The sequence below is a fragment of the Maniola hyperantus genome, chromosome 1, assembly GCF_902806685.2.
Source record: "Maniola hyperantus chromosome 1, iAphHyp1.2, whole genome shotgun sequence".
In the NCBI taxonomy this organism is placed as follows: Eukaryota; Metazoa; Arthropoda; class Insecta; order Lepidoptera; family Nymphalidae; genus Maniola; species Maniola hyperantus.
The window spans coordinates 15539317-15554666 of NC_048536.1; the positions used below are offsets into that span (position 1 = coordinate 15539317).

General features: G+C 38.7%; 1 protein-coding gene across 1 annotated transcript in view; it reads right to left on the bottom strand.

The window, feature by feature from the left end:
• chinmo (Chronologically inappropriate morphogenesis) overlaps positions 1 to 10404 on the bottom strand; it is an 84441-nt gene extending 74037 nt beyond the window's left edge. The window contains exon 1 of the mRNA XM_069500156.1: positions 10286 to 10404. The gene's annotated coding sequence lies outside the window, so the exon portion shown is untranslated. The remainder of the gene's footprint in view (positions 1 to 10285) is intronic.
• Between the last annotated feature and the right edge of the window lie 4946 nt (positions 10405 to 15350).

The following is a 15350-nucleotide window of genomic DNA, read 5'->3' on the forward strand; positions in this document are numbered from 1 at the left end:
CTTTAAACGAATGCAAAATTTTAAGTGCACGCTACAATACAAAAGAGTAGCATCAGAAAAAGAAGCAACAAAAATTACAATAACAACAAACTACAAAGTGCAGTCTTCAATCCAACATGACAAAGCAATAAGCATTAACGAAAACTCAAATTGAGGTTGCCGTTGCTGCGAGCTAGGAGTGGCGCACGCGGTACAAGAATCAAACACTCGAACGAGTGCGTTGTGCGCATAGGGCTGCCAAGCTTCCGACTTTATCCGGACACGTTGCTTTTACGCTCGCATCCGGACAATGTTTACGTGTCCAGACCGTCCGAATTTTGTTAGGCTTTTTATCAGTGTTACGCATCACACGCAGCAAAATCAAATCAAATGGTTTATCCAAAATAGGTAATAAATTACACTTTTTGAAAGTCCGTTGTAAGATGATATAGTGGTGATAATTTTGACGTGAACTTAAAAACTAAAGCTACGAGGGTTCCAAACGCGCCCAGGTCTGAGAAGAGCCCACAACAAACTCAGCAAAGCGGGAAAATATAATAGAGAAAATGAAGATCCATTAAAAGCGACAATGTGGCTAATTCCGTTGTACACAATCTCTAAACTAAACTAAAATGGCACGTCTAAATCTATTGCTATCCCTTTCATAATGTTGCTTGCACAAAAGGATAGCACTAGATTTAGACCTGTTAATTTAGTTAAGTTTAGAGATTGTGTACAAGAGAATCGGCCCCAATATCTATCAAGTACTTAATAATTTAATAGTTAATAACTAATGTAAGTAAGATAAAACCACGTTTATGACAAGATATGTACCTAACTACCTAGTCCCATAAAAATCTGACGGAAGATGTCGCTTCTACTTTATTTTGTTTGCAACAGTATCATCAAACATAACGTACCTACCTACCTACCAAAGTACTACATTAAAGCTTACCTTATTCAGAAAATATTTAATTATAAATCGCCTTAATGAAAAATATACCCTAATTGTGCCTGAGGGGATATTTTCACGGAGTTCATAAGCTCATCTTGTAATAATAATAATTAAAGAAATAAACAATTAAGTACAGACCTAGCAAGTTTTATTATTACAAGAATTACGTCTTTGGTTTTATAAAAAATTATGTTTGGTGATTAAAAAGTTATGTCCGGCTTTTAGGACACAACAATAATAATATAGTTTTTTATTTTCAGGCATAAAACAACAATGATGCACCGAGTCTGACTTTTGTATTTTAGGGTGTGACAACCCTAGCCGTGCACGAGCGTCTGGCAACGCATAGTCGCGCCACGCATGCTAGTTGCTACAACACCGCGCAGCGCGGCGCAGCGGGTAGTGCGTACATACATACGCCGCCGCGGCCGCGGTAGGTGCTAATAGCTGACCACAGGGCCACATTGACAGTTTCTATGCAAATGTTGATGCGTTGCGAGACCAGTTTTCGCCTCGCGGAGCGGTTCCGGGCTTACCTACTCGCGAGCGCTCTATTCACGCCCATTATAATTATTACCGAACGTTCGCTTCCAAACTGGATTCCATCGTGAATTCATTAAAACCATGTTCCCCAAGTACACAGGACGTGCGACAGCCGTTGGAATGGAATTGATCTACTTAATTCATGAACTCCGGACGTTGCAATCGGAAAATACGTTAGCGGAAAAGTCTGAAACCGGTTGCAGGACGTGAAAAAAATGTAGTGATGCAATGTAGGTGTGCAAAAAAGAGGAAATACGGTTGTCGCATTATCAAGTTCAATAGCCCCACAGCGCCAGCACGTGTATGCAAAACCTTCCCGGCGTACGAGATCTGTGCAAAAATGTCCTTTCAAGCGGACAATTTACGACGTAATCTACTGTACCTCCTCGCACGCGTATTATGTCGCATGCCGCGGGGTGTCAACACAATGTATCTTTCCGTGGCTGCATACTCCGATACCTATTCGAATTTCGAAGGCTGAATTGACTCGCAAATGAGGCCAGACGCTCGATCGCCTAACATCTGTAACCGAGCCGCCCTGAAAGCTGAAAGGCGTAACGACAGAGTAAATGTAAGCAACGATACTTTCCTCGATTCCATGAATGTCAAATTCCACAGTCCTTGAGATTTTTTCAAAACAAAACCATTTAGTGCTCTTCGCGAGCCGTGCACAAATATATCATAGTTCGTATCACTGAGTGTGCGTTCACTGCGTGTTTCACTAGCACTACTGGTGCGCGATGTCCGTGCTCACTTCCGCATGTTGCAGCGCGCGCTGGCGCCGGTCGCCGCTGTGCGCAAGGGTCGAGATACGGCCGCGTCGCTCCTAACCGCTGGGAGCCTAGCTCGCGAATGCGACCGCCGAAAACTCGCAGTCACACCGTCCGAATGCAGAAAATTTGAACGTGCCGGGTGGGGGGACGCTCTACGACTATCCTAAACTCGCCTGGCCGCGTACGTGCAGTCGGCTTCGCTATGAAAAAATTCAAGGTTAACGCGCTGCCGAAAAAAGACGCACGCAAGTCGCAAAATGAAAAAGATGGCTAGAGCGGCGCCCCTCGCGGGCGTCGCAGTGCAGCCCATTCTGCACACGCCGACGCCGACACATTTGTAGTTTCCTCGTGATCTACGCTGCTTCAAGGCTTCGCTAATTTCCACCATTCTAGAATCTAGCTCCAAGTCGACTTATGACCTCGGTTGTAGAATATCCTTTACACGGTAGATACTTAAGTAGGTATGTACCTACCTACATCAAATCGGCGATGTAACATGGCAGCTTTTTCAGGCGATCGTTTGGTTAAAATCTAAATCGGGCTTACAAAGTAAAACTAAATTCAAATTCTCTTCAAATTTTTCTACCATTAGACAATGGAAGTCGTAGAGTAATTGAAAATATCAAAAAAATATTACCTCTATTGTAGCACTATCCACTTGACGGTACCTACATTTCGAACATAAATAAGTACAGCGCTGTAGGTATTTTTCAAGTGATAGGTAGGTTGAGATGGCAATCGGGGTGTAAGGCGGGGGGGGACCCCGCACACCCACACGTCACCCCCCCTCGCCCGCACCGTGCTAGTGCGGGGGCTGTGCGAGTGTTCGGGGCGTTCCCTCCCCGATTGTCATCTCGACCTGTCGGGTACTATAGGTGGCCAATCTACGCATAAACATACTGAACGCGACGACACTGGCCGCTGCAATGACATAATAATGGTACCAAATCGATCGCCTGAAATAACAATGATGCAGCAGTTGAGAATTGAGAGGCACAAAAATTAAGCGACCTTGGCGCCGAATAGGTAGTTCATCTCTCATAGAGTCAGTATGTGATACGTACCTACCTATCTCTGTTTGCTCGTTCTCTAGAGTTCCGTAACGAAAGTAAAACGAACATCTATTGATGTCACTATGCTGTCTGTCTGTCTGCGTGTCACGTACGTGAAATTTTGATATTTGGTGTAAAACGTTCACCCAAAATCGAATAGAAATGCAATTAAATTATTTTTCAATTAAAATATTTATTTACGTAAAATTTTAGTCGGACAATTTTTTTCTTATAATATCTAGAGATTATTGAGTAGAGTACGAATATATTTTTATTTTATTTTTATTTAAAAAAATAAGGAAATGGGGGGCTATTAAGGCTGTCAGTTTTAGACCATTTTTGTGGCGGGGGCTATCTTAAAACTAAACTAGTTAGGAATATGAAATTTCATTATATTATGTACCATATACTGTATTTATATAACACATACTTTAAACAACGATTTATAAAATAGTTTGTAAGATGTGGCCAAAACCAACGAACATTTTTTGGGTTTTTCTTTCACGGTTTATTGCGATGTTCTAGCTCGGAAAATAAATGTTTCATACATCCAAAACTATGATGTTCATTATGTACGGAACCCTAAAAGAGCGAGGCCCGACTCGTACTTAACTGGTTTTTTATTGAGTTTACGTGTGGTCTTATTAATGGTAAATAATAAAAGCTATTCAAAAGAGCATAAATTTAATTTATTTGGAACCAAAACAGATTATTACAATACATTATAAATTCTAACCTAATTCCTCAATCACTACATTTTGTTCTTATCGTAACCCTAGAGGGTCGCACAACATGACCAGGGTTTAAAGCACGCGTAACTGTGTGTATTAATAGTGTGTATTAGTACTTAATTATGTACACAAAATAAATATTATTTATTAATTTAAAAGTTTATAATAAAATTACTATTTCACCCCCTTAGGGGTTGAATTTTCAAAAATCCTTTCTTAGCAGATGTCTACGTCATAATAGCTATCTGCATGCCAAATTTCAGCCCGATCCGTCCAGTAGTTTTAGCTGTGTGTTGATAGATCAGTCAGTCAGACAGTCAGTCACCTTTTCCTTTTATATATTTAAGATTTAAATCTGTATAATAATGTGCAGCGCCTAAAACACAGAAATAAAATTCGGTACAGCGTCTATTTCCTTATCATCGTCGACAAGGCCACGTTAGCTGTGATAACGTCAGAATTAGAACACAGGACGCTCCGAAAAATATGACGTAGGTACAGTATGACATAATATAATGCTTTGCATATTATTTTTTTAATAGATCCATACTCCATACTGATTTTATGACGAAAGTGTGTTTGCCTGTCTATTTGTCTGCTAGTTTTTCACGGCTCATCCGATTTTTATTTTGTTCGTAACTAATTCCGTAGCAGATTTTGATTATTTTGATACAGAGATAGCTTGCATCCCAGGGATGGTATACTAGTCTGCTTTTTGTCTCGAAAAATCAAAAAGTTCAGAAACATTATTAAAAACCTATATCAATCGAATTTCACTGTTTTATCAAAGATCTTAAGAGTTGCAAATAAACTTACATTCTTTGCATGTAATTTAAATTATTTTTTTCATGTCACAAAAAGTGAGCTGGAATATTTTTGTATTTTGTAAAAGTACTACCTCAATACTGTTGTTATTTTTTATAGTTAGCAAAAACAAAATGTCTAAGTACTTAATATTCTCTTAACCAACATAAAATCAACATCCTTAATAAAACTAGTTATTCTTAGGAAAGTATAAAAAGATGTAAATAATTATGCGAATTTATGAATCGAAATTTATGAATCTATTTGTGAAAACCTATCATTAGCTTGTAGTTATTTAATTTCAAGATTATAATAGATAAATTTAAGCTGTTTTCTCAATTAAAAAAAAATTAAATGCGAGAAAGACAGGTAGCCTTTGTCACCCGGACCACAACAATGAATCTATTGACGACTCATTCATCAAAATCGGCCCAGTAGCTTAGCCGCTACAGTGTAACACACATAGGTACATACATCCAGACATACTGTTAGACGGATAAGAACTAGGTGATTGTATTATCTATGGTGTGCTCTGCGGAGTGGCGGATCTATGGGAAACGTCACTCTAAAATGGCGCGTAAAAGGAGGTGTTTGCTCTTGTGTTGATATAAATAATAACTACTTTGTGAACAGTGAATAAAAGCCTGCTAAAGTATATCAAAGTGGTTTTCATTCTAATAATACATAGACTGCCAAAATCATAACGGCTTTGACTTTGACGTAGTCGTGGTAAAAAACAGTACACAACACAACCTGTATCATCTAATAGGGCTTACTAAATTCTTAAAGGGTTATCTAATCATTTTTATCGAACCATACCAGTGCACTCTATCATATTATCAGTTACGAATTTTGCTACGCACAAAGGTACGAGTATAACAAAAAATTGAGGCCTATCAAAATTTGGTGTAGGTACTAGGTAGTTGAGCTCTGAGTATTATTTTTAGGGTTCCGTACCTCAAAGGTAAAAACGGAACCCTTATAGGATCACTTTGTTGTCTGTCTGTCGGTCTGTCAAGAAACCTACAGGGTACTTTCCGTTGACCTACAATCATGAAATTTGGAAGGTAGGTAGGTCTTATAGCAGATAATACGAGGGGGAAAATCAAAAACCTTGAATTTATGGTTACATCACACAAAAAAAATTAAATTATGTGGTCAAGAACTAAAAATTAGTATTTTCAATTTTCGAAGTAAGATAACTATATCAAGTGGGGTATCATATGAAAAGGCTTCATCTGTGCATTCTAAAACTGATTTTTATTTATTTTTATGCATCATAGTTTTTGAATTATCGTGCAAAATATCGAAAAAATACGACTGCAGTACGGAACCCTCGTTGCGCGAGCTTAACTCGCACTTGGCCGGTTTTTTCCTTTACTTGTGCTATAAGACCTACCTACCTGCCAAATTTCATGGTTCTAGGTCAACGGGAAGAACTAATCACGCGGTATAAACACATTAAAAAGATGCTGTATCACAAAATTTTAAACCTATTGGATTTCAATAAGGCAATTTAACGATTACATAATAATAAACAGGTAACATTGAAGTGTCGTAATAATATAAAAAATTGTCTCTTAACTGCTCCCCAAATGGTCGTATGCGAGAGATAATGGTGGCAATAAAGTTTGAACGAGTAATAATTACTGCAGAAGTGGCGCCGGCTACTGGTGAAACATTGGAAACTGAAGTTTGATTTCTAGAGTGCCGTACCTAAAGGGTAAAACGGAACCCTATTACTAAGACTCCACTGTCCAGCCGTCTGTCCGTCTGTCACCAGGTGGTATCTCATGAACCGTGATAGTTAGACAGTTAAAATTTTCACAGATGATGTATTTCTGTTGCCACAACAACAAATACTAAAAACAGAATAAAATAAATATTTAAGGGGGCCCCCATACAGCAAACGTGATTTTTTTGCTCGTTTTCTCGATACTGATAACGGCAACAGGCAGATGCCTTAAATATTCACAGAAAATTTGGTTATATAGTTATTCACTTTAAAAATGAACAGTTAAATTAAAATAAAACAAATATTTAAGGGGGCTCTCATACAACAAACGTGGTTATTTAAATAAAATAAATATACCAAGTGGGGTATCATAAATGAAAGAGCTTCACCTGTACATTTTAAAACAGATTTTCATTTCTTTTTATGCATAATAGTTTTTGATTTATTGTGCAAAATGTCGAAAAAATACGACTTTAGTACAGAATTAGGCATATTTCATAAAAGAAAATGGTGGTGAACCTATTTTCAGACATCAACAAACATTAGCCTATTTATTTAACGGTGCACTTTAATACTTATACCTAATCAGTTTTTAGTTTTTACCGACCTATGACCGTAAGTTATCTCCTTAGTGTTTAGGCCGCGCATGCATTGACGTGGCTTCCTAATTCCCTAAAGGTGGGCATTAATGGAGCTTCCAATCGTCCAAATGGCGTGGCCGCCTTCCAAAATCTGCCCGTGAATGTCGAAAACGTATACTGTTTTTAAACGGCGCGGCGTCCAGACTGTGGATTTCCAAACGGATCAAAATCCATCACGCCACGCCATTTGGACGTCTCGGCGTGGCGTATATGAATTAATCGTCAAGCCTAGTACTCACAGCCGTCAATGTTTTCACTAGAGAATTTTAAATAAGCTAATAGAAATGGTATCTGAACTTTAGCTGGTATTCTTCAAGCCTGTCTATAGCGTACTCCATACAAATTAAATTTGATTCTTATTTGAATACCAAGCAAACAACCGGGGACCCGTGAGCTGGCAGCTACCTTGGAAAAAAAATTAGTTTGGCCGTCCAAAGGGGTAATATTGCCAGCATCTTGGGTACAATGACTCGCTGCGGTGGTCTCGATGAGGTTTTAGATTTAATTTAATTTATTTTAGTTTTAATTTAATGTTATTTTTACTTTTAATTTAGATTCGAGTTTATTTAATAGAACTGTCTGTTCTTATTATCCTACCTTCCAAATAAAAATGAAATAGTAAAAAAATTAATTGCGAACAAAAAACTACAAAGAAATTAAAAAACTATATGTACTTAGTAATTAAAACTCTAATGGAGAATTACTTCTTTTAGGAGCCCTAAGGTGTAGGAAAAAGTAAAATGATGAATAAGTAACTGACGACTCATCGATTTTGCAACAGCTAAAAATAATAAGTAAGTGTACCTACATAGGATAGAGCCTCAATAGCTCAACCGGAGTGGACTGAAAACCGAAAGGTCGACGGTTCAAACCCCGCCCGTTACACTATTGTCGCACCTACTCCTAGCACAAGCTTGATGCTTAGTTGGAGAGGAAAGGGGAATATTAGTAATTTAACACGGCTAATATTCTTTAAAAAATATATATATAGGTAGGTACACAATACACATAGGTAAACAGTACGCGGCCGAAAGTAATAATTTTTAGAACGAGATAACAGATTTGTAGAGCATTATCTCTGTCGTTGAGACCGACAAAACGTCGGGTTAGAGTGACAGAGACAACGCTCTACAAAGCCGATTATTATGTCATTCTAAAGGCCGATGTACATTACTTTCTGTCGCGTACTGTATTTAAATATTATGTACAAACCAAACTGGCTAATTACGGCCTAAATACTCAATTTACTTGTGATAATAATTTTTCTTTTTTCGTGGTAAACTCATATTATTTAGCTACTACCACCCAGGGAATAATCATACAATAGTGTAAAGTAGATCAAATTCATTTCAAAATGGCCTTGTACCTATATAACTAATTAGTATAAATAAGTATAAATTTTTCATGTAGCTGGTACAATGTACAAAGCCCAAACAAACTATGTACTCGCAGGTACCAAGAGTAGATAGATATATAACATCTGGGTAAACATCCACGCATGCGTAGGTTCTTCGTGTTCAATGTCAAACTCTTGCATTGAAGGTACAATAATAATTTAGGTCTACAAAGGTTACCTACTATTCACTTTTGCCTGCCTAGACAATAAACTAGATATGAAAAAAAACCCGGCCAAGTGCGAGTCAGGCTCGCGCAACGAGGGTTCCGTAATACAGTCGTATTTTTTCGACATTTTGCACGATCATTCAAAAACTATGATGCATAAACATAATTAAAAATCTGTTTTAGAATGCACACTTCATATAGTTATCTTACTTCGAAAATTAAAAATACTAATTATTAGTTCATGGCCACAATTTAATTTTTTTTGTGTCATGTAACCACAAATTTACGTTTTTCAGATTTTCCCCCGAATGACTGCTACAAGACCTACCTACCTGCCTATGATTCTAGGTTAACGGGAAGTACCCTGTAGGTTCCTTGACAGACCGACAGACAGACTGACAGACAACAAAGTGGTCCTATAAGGGTTCCGTTTTTCCTTTTGAGGTACGGAACCCTAAAAATGAGCATTTCAGCCTATGACTACCTGTAGCACAAGACTCAAGAGGAACATAATTTTGCAAGAACGTTGCAGATTGAAGTTGGTTCTACAGTCACGTTTGGCAACTAAAAATGTGAATCTGTCTTCCTAACCGGTGTTAGATAGTTATCTCCCAAAGCCACCGTGGTTCAGACTTCATAGTCGCTGATCGTTCATCCCTGCGTTGGGGACAATACGCAGAGAATCTTTCAGCTTTTATAAAATAACGAAGGTCTGACACGCGCTGGCTCTTATTCGTATGTAAGTAAAGTTTATTCGCAGATCTTTAAATTATGTTATTAAAAAGAGAAGAACAAAAAGTTGTAGATTAATTACTACTTAATACTATTTCTATTTTTAAGTAATTTTTTCTTAAGCATTAAATTTAATTAATTACTACATAGGTACATACCTACCTACCTACTTATTGCACATAAGTTTTATTATATTTATGCAGAACTCTATAATTAACATAAATTAATTAAAAAAATTAAATATATACGTAGATATTATGCAGAAATCAATTTTTTGTTTGATTACCCCCTATGATTATGTTTCATATGATACCCCACTTGACATACTTAGTTATCTTACTTCGAAAATTGAAAATACGAATTATTTGTTCATGAACACATTTTAATTTTTTTTTGTGATGTAACCACAAATTCACGGTTTTCGGATTTATTCCTTTACATGTGCTATAAGACCTACCTACCTACCAAATTTCATGATTCTAGGTCAACGGGAAGTACTAACGGGTAAGTAGCTTTTCTTGACAGCCACGACGGATAGACAGACAACAAAGTGATTCTATAAGGGTTCCTTTCTCCTTTTTAACGTACGGAACCCTGAAAATGATAAATAACACCACACCAAAATCGTAGCAAACACTCAAAAGAAACATTTCACAAAACGAAAACAAACACAAAACATTCCGGAACACACAAGAGCACTAGCACCGGGCATCAGAAGCGAGGTAGGGGCTTCCGAGTTCGCGCAATCCTGGCACAGAGATATGGAATGCAACTTACGTGTGAACGAGAACTTGGTCAATACGCCATGAGCGTCGCCGAGTGCACGGGAAGAAGCCGGCAGCCAGACGCGCGCTAGGTCGCCCGGGTCACAGCGCCGCGGACGCGCGGTTTCGAGGAAGTCCGGAGGAACTGTCAAAGCTCGTACGGAAATCGGGCGGTGGCGCGCCGCGGGGCGCAAGCGCGCGCCGCCCGTCAACAGCCCTGCAGGTCGGCCCTCCCCAGTACCCTTTAAATCGAACGTCATATCCCGCCGTTCGCACCCCGCTCCCGCCCTGTAATTTCTGAAAAGCGCTGACTGCCCCCCACCAGCCCCTAAAAAATGCATTGCGTAACGGTTTCACCAAATTCAGCCGTGTTTGCTCGATCAATTATCCACCTGCTTCGGCTAGGAGACGTTATACGCTGATAGACGGTATCAGAGTCCTTGAATAGCGATTCTTTTTAGGGTTCCGTACCTCAAAAGGAAAAACGGAACCCTTATAGGATCACTTTGTTGTCTGTCTGCATTGATTTATTAACTACCTGTCTGTCTGTCTGTCTGTCAAGAAACCTACAGGGTACTTCCCGTTGACCTAGAATCATGAATTACCTATTTAATCGACCCAGAAGAATTGAATAGAATAGAAGAGAATATGTTTTTATTCAAGTAAAGTTTTACAAGTGCTTTTGAATCGTCAACTAGTTTAACTTTACCACTGGTTCGGATTTTTTTTTAAAGAATATTAGCCATGTTAAATGACTAATATTCCCCATTCCTCTCCAACTAAGCGTCAAGCTTGGGCTTTCGGTTTTCAGGATTGAAAATTTGTTTGAAAATTTCGGAAGAATATGTTTGAGCATCAATCTAAGAACATTTAATGTGAATACATTATTAAGTATATTATCTCCACGCAGTATATTTTAATAAGTATTCTATAATCTATATGCTATAAAAAATGCTGCAAAACTGGTTTGACCTTCGAAGGTTTTTATTTTGCATGGCCATGGCTCATGACATTTGTGTGGGTACCAACCCATCTAAACCATATCTAAACCTATTTATATCTAGGAATGCAAGTTCAAGTTAATGAAACAATTATAATTAAACTAGCTTATCCTCGCGACTTCGTCCGCGTGGATTACATGAATTTCAAGCCCCTGTTTCACCACCTTACGAATTGAATTTTCAAAAATCCTTTCTTAGCGGATGCCCTCGTCATAATATCTATCTGCATGCCAAATTTCAGCCCGATCCGTCCAGTAGTTTGAGCTGTGCGTTGATAGATCAGTCAGTCAGTCACCTTTTTAACCGACTTCAAAAAAAGGAGGAGGTTCTCAATTCTATGTAAGTAATATATAAGATAGAAGATAGATAACTTATTTTAATTTTTCAGTTGGTGCATAAGAGCCGTGATTGTTTAGTGGCTAAGACGCCCGTCTCCTGTTGTTGTGGTCGGGGGTTCAATCCCTGGGCACGCATCTCTAACTATTCGGAGTTTTGTGCATTTTTTAAGCAATTAATTAATATTACTTGCTTTAACAGTAACGGAAGACATTGTGAGGAAACTTGCATGCCTGAGAGTTCTCCACAGTGTTCTCAAGGGTGTCTGAATTCCACAATTGGCCAGCATGGTGAACTGCTAAAATCCTTTTCATTCTGAGAGAATGAAAACGTAATAGGTTTATTTCTATTGAGTACGGGCTCAATAGAAATAAACCTATTACGGTTCACGAGATACAGCCCACTAAAGGACAGCACATCAGACGGACGGACAGACGGACGGACAACAGAGGTTTAGTATTAGGGTCCCATTTGCACCCTTCGGGTACGGGATCCTAAAAAAATGTTTGAAAAAAACATTTTCGCTGGCAAATGAAACTGTTTCGAGCCCGTGTTTAATTTGTATGGTTTCACGGTATTCATCCAGCGTAGGGTTTCAATTCGCTCAGGTTTCCCCGAATTTATCCTCTTTACGTCACATCCTATGATATTTTAAGAGGTCTTGGCTAAGTGTATAAGTCCCGTAAATTGCTATTGCGCTGGAACCATGTCTTATTAACACCAAAATTACATCATTTTGACGTCATTTGGCGAACAATTAAGTAAAAATATGCCATTAGCTCGAAACTTCAGTCCAGTGCTGACGTCATATAAATAGCGGCCACGGACTTATATGCAGGCTTTCAACGAAACATAATTGAAATGAGAACAAGGCACAACAAACTATAAAACACGGACTGTTAAAAGACGAAGTAAAAGTACAAATTTTCTGCTACCTAATTGCGAATCCTAAGTACAGCGCGTGCTGGCGCTCCGAGTATATTCAAAATAGGTAACATTGTACACTTTTTGATTATCCATAAGTTGGATTTGTAAGATATTGTGGCTAATTCCGTTGTACACAATCTCTAATAACTAAGATGACACGTCTAAATCTATTGCTATCCCTCTCATAATGTTGCTTGCGGAAAAGGACAGCGCTAGATTTAGACCTGTTAATTTAGTTAAGATTGTGTACTTATAAGAGAATCGGCCCCAATGTAAAACTAAAAATTGGTACGAATGCTGAGAACGCCAATATCGACCGGACAATAATATAATTTATATCCCTTAATTAATTAAGTACGTAAACTTAAAACTAAAGCTACGAAGGTTCCAAACGCGCCCAGGTATGAGAAGAGCCCACAACAAACTCAGTAAACTGGTACTGGCGAACCTAACACCCATCCACTTACTGGCTCTTGATAGAAAGGAGACAAAGAACACGAAAAACGATACAAATCAGAACTGCGGAGAAGGAAACCCTCGTAAGATGGCAAAGAGAGTGGGATACCTCGATCATAGGCAGATGGGCACACTGTCTCATTCTGAGCCTGGAAGAAAGTACAAAGAGAAAACACGGCCAACGAGTCTTACGGATTGATCGTACGTATCGGAAAGAGACAAAATGCTCTGGATGCATTTACTGCTGTGAATTTGATGATGCTATGCACACCATATTATTATAGAAGCAGGCGTTGCTTTTACAGGAGTTGCCGGCCGAGAGGTGACCGGAATACTCACTAAAACCCAGCGGCGCTCTTGCGTCGCCTGGCGACTGGGTTACGGGAGCACCTAAGCAATCAACCGCAACCCAGCCAGCGACTTCCGCCGAGGCGGACCCTCCACCGGGGACCCACTCACGAGGCCCTCCACCACACGTCCGAGGCGCACCAACAATGTGCCTCCCTCCGGGGACCCAACGGGCAACAACGCGATCCCGCGCACGTCGCCCGCGTCCCATCCCTGACGGAGAAACCTCCTCCCTGCCAGGTCATTAGCCATAGCCAACAATATCCCTGAAGAGAAATTATTAGCCATGTTACCAGACTATTCACCCCTCGAACGTATCTAAAAGGGACCAGCAGCATCCAGGCACACTAGGAGGTTACCTGGCTGGCACCCCAACGCATAGGTACTTAAGATTAACACTATGACTACGCAAGAAGCGATTATAATAGATTTTACTTAACTTACTGAAGATAGATAATAAAAAGTTAACGATTTAAAAAACTGAGAAATGTTGATAATAAATTAACGAAGGTAAAAAAAATGAAGATTGGGTATATAAAATCGACCGATAATAGCAAATCTGACCCACTTGTGGGAGCTATTTCGGAAACATCCTACCAGCTGCATTCACTAGACGCTATGGCTAACCCAGTTACGTAGTGTGCACTGCTAATATTATCATAGCTATATGTTACGGCTAAAAGCCAAAGTGCAGTTACACTTACTTTTAACTAGCTATGTTATATACTAAGTATACGGTTGGTAGCAATAGGATATGGACTGTAGTAATAAAATGACGTGATTTTTTGTATAGCGGTAGTTTATGGGGCTAGAACTCATTATTAAAGAGAATAATCAAAAAAAATTGATTTTAATTCATTTTTAAAATAATTGATAATTATTAACATCACGCGCGCCGTACGGAAAGCGATTAATGACGGCACATGACGACAAATATTTTTCAATTTCTTAACATAAAAAATATATTTCACACAGAAATTACTCTATTTTAATGTTAAAAATAGAGAAATTACTCTATTTCTATGTTAAAAATAGAGTAATTTCGTTGTTTATTTGTCTCTGAATTAATGTCGTTAACGGATTGAGACGTCACTGTTCACTTCCCATACAGCGTGCCATTCATGTTAAAAATAAGTGAAAATCATGATTTTTTAAATTATCCTCTTTAGTAATAAATTCTAGCCCCATAAACTACTGTTTATGGGGCTATGGGGTTTATTGGGGCAAAAAATCACTTAATTTTATTACTACAGTCCAAGACCCTATTGTTAAACCTAGGTGTTTCTTCACGGCTAAGACAAGAGTAAACAGCTTGTGACTGCTATTTGGTGTTTTTTTTTTAGTTTAGTTTAATATTATTTATTGTAGACCAAAAAGAAAAGACACAAAAAGTAACATATAAAAGAAGAACATACAATTAGCGGCCTTATCGCTGTGAAGCGAGCTCTACCAGGCAACTAGGTTGAAGAGGATTTAAAGGCTCTCAGACCTGGGCGCGTTTGGAACCCTCGTAGCTTTAGTTTTAAGTTTGCGTAATAATTATCACCACTATTATCTTAGAAATCCAACATCTGACCATCAAAAAGAGTTATTAATTACCTATTTTGAATAAATCATTTGACTTTGACTTTGACTTTGGCTTTAATTAGGAGGTTTTAATTCTTCACCCCAACTCCAACCAGTCTTGACTGTCCCACTCCTAGAATATTTTTGTAAAGCGCGAATCTCGCGAAGGAGGTCCTGACTCCTGAATGAAGTGAGCCTACGAGGTCGAGCGAAGGGAGAACAACATCCGTAGCGAAACAAAAGTCGAGTAAGTCAAGCGAATAAAGGGCTGGCCAGGGAAATTTTCTGGCGTACCGCGTAGCTCATTTAAGTCAAATCATACCGATAAATCTAGGTTTAACTCACTGCTAACGGCCACTAGCTGTGTTGTACCCCGCTAAAATCTAGGTGCAATCAGCCGTATTTTTACCAGTACCTCAGATTTGGCTGTGTTTGATTACAATC